General features: G+C 40.2%; 1 pseudogene; it reads left to right on the plus strand.

Moving 5' to 3' along the window:
- The first annotated feature begins 3,604 nt into the window (after positions 1-3,604).
- Positions 3,605-4,395, plus strand: LOC106834501 (nitric oxide synthase-interacting protein pseudogene; annotated as a pseudogene).
- The last annotated feature ends 1,339 nt before the right edge of the window (positions 4,396-5,734 follow it).

Here is a 5,734-nt window from a genome sequence, read left to right on the forward strand (position 1 = left end):
GAGATGAAAACGCCCAAATCCGTACAAACATCTGAATACAGACAAAAGTCTAGACTCCTGACTCCTTACTTGAGTTTTCTCTCTCTAGATTCTTAGTTCTTTAAGCGAGGGAAGAGACAGAGGACTTCTGGAAAGGTCATAAGGATTTTGAGAGGCATCTGGAATCCATCCATACTTGTACTAAATACTGTCTGTAAACCTAATAAATGTTTTGTATATATATGTACAATCATTCTCAAATACATATAAAGATGCATTTGTAATTAGCTAAATATAAGTTCATTTTAAGATGTTATTGAATTCATATTACCCATGTATATTCCAAGGCAATAGGAAGTAAAAGGCATCTGAAATCTTCAATGAATACTTTCTTTTTTTAATATCAAAGAGGGTCTCTAACTTAAGAAAGCAAGGGAACTATTGCTTTAAGTCATAATTTTCTTTAAACAAAGGGTCTCATGAATTACCTACAAACTAGGGAGAAGCTGGAGCAGAATTCTCAGATCTGGGAAAGGGAGCACCCGGCTCTCCGCACTGATATCCTATATAGTATGCCATGTGGAAAGAGCAGGGATGGACAAGAAAAGGATTGCACAGCTTTTCTCTAAAAAGGGGCATGAAGAAAGGAGTCCTCCTGCCTTGTATGTAATCAGCTTACTGTACCTTGGAAAGTGTTGGTGAATTAAGTAACTTTTCACTTACAAATCTGTTTTACAGAAAGTAGACTGAATGGGCTGCAAACTATACACAACAATGGCAAAAAATCAGCCATAAGACTAGCAATAATAACTGTAGTGTTACATTTAAACAAGGTATGCCTATAAAATAAAAAAAAACCAAGGGACAATTCTAAATGACCCATTAATATTTTTCACACTCCCACATAGCACGTTTCTCTTGTGCTTAAAAAATATTTGAATATTAACCAACGCTGGCTGCATCTTAAATCTAATGGCATTGTATAACTGTAGGTGTGGGCATTAGCAGAGGATTCAAGCTACCCTGTCTCAAGTGAATTACAAAAAAGAAAGGAGAAAGGGGGCTCCTGCCTGGGCTTTGTGTTCACAGCAATTAGTTTTAACTGACTGGAAGCCGAGTTGAAATAATTTTATAGGGTGTGCTAGATCTCTGCCATTTACCATGTGTGCCCTTCCTATTTTTATGGAAACCAGGACCTCATTCTGGAGGCTCCTGCCTGTCAGGGCTGCAGGTGAAGGCCAGCTGGGGCCAGAGGCACTTTGTGTGAATATTAGCATCTGAAGAGGGTTTCAGGAGGCCTGTGTCTTTGGGGACTTCACACTATAGTCAGATGTGATAGCCCGGCCTCTAAGTTTCCTTGCCATCAAATCCAAATCTTTAGGAAATGAGCAATCTGAACCTGGCGGCTTTAGTCTGAACATTCTGAGGGCAAGAAAAATGGGAGAAGACTGAGAAGTGTCCACTTGGGGTTTTAGGTTAAGGGAGAATGAGAGGAAAAACAGGGGCAAGGCAGGATGTCAGAGGCTGCGTGCTCTGGCAGAGTGACTGAAGTTCATTAACAATTATTTCCAGCTCCCCATGGCTGTGTGTACATGATTTCATGTAAAACACATGCTGCCCTCGATTAATGGGCATAACTATCTCCGAGATGGGAAATGCCGGCTTGTAGAAAATCAGAGAAAAACATAGTTTGCCAAAAAAGATATTTGCAAAAATCTTTCCTGTGTCAGATATTAATGTTAACAACACAGAGAGAAATCAAAGCCTAATTAATTCCTGCACTGAAGGAGAGAGGAGAGTTAATCCAGTTTCTAGTATCCTGAAAGCTATAATCCTTATGAAGGCAAATCTTCCATGAAGAACATCAAAAATTATACACATGAAAAATCTTCAGATCCAGACAAAGCTTTTTATAGGAAGAGAAAGGTTAGCAGGCTATTTCCACCCACCCACTAAAACCAAGAGGTGTTTCTTGACCTTTATTCCTACCATGTACCTGAAAACCATATCAGATTTATTTAAGATTCCACCCAATTGAAGTCTTAGAATCACAAGTAAGTAATTAGAACACAACAATTAACTGAAACCAACAAGTACGCATTTTGCAAGTTCAAATATAGTTATGAAATCAAAGCATTCAATTTCTGTAAGGAACTTGAGTGGTCATAAAAACAGTTTCTCCTTATCTTACAGAGATAAAACTGAGGGCTGGAGTGTGGAGGCCATTTGAAAATGCCCCCATTTACTGTTGACTGAATGCCAGGTGATACTTGATTTGAAAAGAGAAGAAGATGACAGAGTATGTTTTGAGTACTATGCAAGTTAGCATTTTCCCTTCTTAAATTAATGAATACCTTTAAGAATAACAAGTACATAACGTATACAGAGTTTAAACATGAATTGCCCACTCGTCTTAACAAATGGGCAGTATACTGAAGCTCCAACTGTGACAATACCTGATCACATTCCTCTCTTATTTTATCTTGTGGAAGAAGGGGCAAGGAACTATTCTGAATTTTGTTTTCACCATTCCTCTATCTATCTATCTATCTATCTATTTATTGAGGAAGATCAGCCCTGAGCTAACATCTGCTGCCAGTCCTCCTCTTTTTGCTGAGGAAGACTGGCCCTAATATCCATGCCCATCTTCCTCTTCTTTATACGTGGGAAGCCTGCCACAGCATGGCTTGATGAGTGGTACCATGTCCGCACCCGGGATCCGAACCAGCAGATCCCAGGTCACCGAAGCACAATGTGTGACTTAACTGCTGTGCCACCAGGCTGGCCCTGACCATTCCTCCATTTTTATTTGTAGTTTTACTACTTATGTGTTCTGGAATTTACACGAATGATTTCATACTATATGCATTCGTTAACTTGTTTTTTTCACTGTTTTGGAGATTCATCATTTTCACATTAATTTCTTTTTCTATATTAATTTTCACTGCTGTTTAATATTCAAGTGTGTAACAATGCCATACTTTATCTATTCTCCTACTCTGGGGATAAATTAAACTTAGTTATTTGTGCTGAGAGCTGAGGTGACCTCAGTCAATATAACATAGCTGTTTGTTCCAGAAGAGCCTCATACAGACAGATAAGACTGAACCTAACAAATAACTTCTCTATTATCTTCAGGAAATTCTTGCAAATTACTTTATGTAAGCAAATAGTTTGCACATTAGGAAAAACAACCCTTTTATAAGGACAAGAGTTTGTTCAGCTAGATGCATGATAGGCTTATGTGAATTTATCAGAACAATGGCATTAAAAAAAAATACTCTATTAACCCAAAAGAAGGCAGGAAAAGAGGAAAAAAGGATCCAAGAATAGATAGGACAAATAGAAAACAACTAGCAAGATGACAAATTTAAATCCAACCATGTCAATAATAACATTAAATGTAAATTGTCTAAAAACTGCAAGTAAAAGACAGAGATTGTCAAACAGAAGAAAAGCAAGAATTTTAAATTACCAACTTTCAATATAAAGAATTGATAGGTTAACAGTAAAAGGATAGGAAAAGATATAGTATGAAAATACTAATCAAGAGATAGCTGGCTAAATTAACATGAGACAAAATTATCTGGTTCCTTTCTGATGGAAGGGCATAGCTGAAAAAGCCATGAAGGAAAGAGGGGTGGTTTGTGAGGATGATGCTGCAGGGCGTGGCGAAAACTGCACCATAGGGGTTGTCTACACTTACCATGAGAAGAAGGACACAGCAGCCTCGGGCCACAAGACCCAGAACATTCGACTGAGGCAGGATGCTGTCAAGGATTTTGACTGCTGCTGCCTCTCTCTGCAGCCCTGTCATCACCCCAGATGGCTACTTGTATGAGCACGAGGCCATGCTAGAGTACATTTTGCAACAGAAGAAGGAGATCGCCCTGCAGATGATGGCCTGCGAGAAGTAGCAGGTATCCAGCGTGAGGAGCAGAAAGAGCTGCAGCAGCCCTGTGCTGGACTGACCAGGTGCATGGCTTCCTGGAGAAGGAGACTGCCATCATGGACTGGCCCCTCAACCTTGTCACGCCCTGGGCTGCCTAGGGGAGCGGCTCAGATGATGCCTGACCAGGGCCTAGTGTGGCCCCTCAAGTAAGGACACGGACAAACTGCTGCCCAGCTTCTAGATCCAGTCAGTGACTCGAAGCCAAAGCCACTAAGCTGGAGAAGCTGTTTTGCATGGGGACCTGACCCACATCAGGGACACCAATGTGTATGACAGACCTGACACCCTTGTGCTTCATGCTGCTCCGGCTCCATGGACCTTGTGGGGCTCATCACGCGCAGTGAGCACTGTATATGCACCATGACCGCAACAACGTGAGCAACTCCACTCCGTATGGGCCCGGGGCCCGGGCCATCCTTGAGCACACGGAGAAGCTGATTCAGAATGACGTGGTAAACCTGTGATCCGAGAGAAGCTCACGGACTGCAGCATCACAGCGCAGCAGCAGGATGGCACCGGCTCTGCAGGCCCAAAAGTCATGGCTGGAGATGCAGGCCTGAGTGTGCAGAAAACCAAAGAAACAGGCTTGGATGAGGGGGGAAAAAATTCTGGAGCCAGGTTGAGTAAATTACCTTAATCACTTTCTCTGTCTTTAAAATGAGGATATTAATAGTCTTTTCCTCAAAGGATGGATGTGAAGATTAAATGAGTAAATATGTAAAGTGATTAATTCAGTTTATGGCACATAGTAGCTACTCAATAAGTATTATATATTACTAGTAGAAAGACACTGGCCATCTTTGAATGATCTTAGAATATAATAGGAATGCATTGAATATTTCGTTCTCAAGTATGACGCACGATGTTGGCTTATCATAGGAATATGTATCAATTAAGAATACCTCCAGCTACAGGATTCTAAACATAGTGGCTTAAATAAACAGCCTATTGGCTATTACTGCAACCTGGACAAGGATCTGTTACCTTGGTAAACTGGTGCTTGCCGTTAGATTAGCCCCTAATATCATCTGTGGTCCATTTTGGCTCAATTGTTTGCCCTCTCCAGCAAATGAGCTCTCTAGGTAACAATTGAAGAAGGAGAAAAATTGGTTCTTAATTTGATATGCAAAACCTTAACCACTGAGACTGATTTCTGAGCTACTTTCTTCTCCTTTAGTTTCTTCATTTCATGATTTATAGGAGTACTGAAAAGTGAAACATCCTGTGTTTATTTGGTTCACATATTAAGAAATGAGCTAGCTAATGCTTCTAGGGCCAAAGAACACCTCATTTGAAGAGTTCATGAGATTGAACAAATGATGCTTCAAAACAGAGCAGTCCTAGATATAGTTTTGGCCTCGCAAGGCAGAATACATGCCATCTAAGGGGAAGAACGTTGTGTTTATATCTTGATATGTGTAATATTATTAAAAATATTTGAAACAGATAGTGAATGAGAAGGCAGGGAAGAGAAAGCAATGATATAATTTGGCTAGTGCTCCTATATCTGGTCCTATGTATGATTCAGATTTTCACATTGGAGATGGAATTTGCTTTGAGTAGCCTTGACTTAACGGCTTAGAAGTGAACTGAAAACGGATCAAAAATCTATCTTAGTGTTTCTTCTTTTTGCTCAAATCTCTGCTGTTCAAATGCTCAGCCCCTACCCTGTCAAGTGATCCAACAATGACCATCCAATAGAAAGAGCAGAAATATTCAATATTTATAAAAGTAGAAATGGCCACTATCAGAAACTTGCTAGATGATCACGACACCTCAATCAATGATATGGATCTGGATTGA

Source organism: Equus asinus, chromosome 7, assembly GCF_041296235.1.
Source record: "Equus asinus isolate D_3611 breed Donkey chromosome 7, EquAss-T2T_v2, whole genome shotgun sequence".
NCBI classification, from domain to species: domain Eukaryota; kingdom Metazoa; phylum Chordata; class Mammalia; order Perissodactyla; family Equidae; genus Equus; species Equus asinus.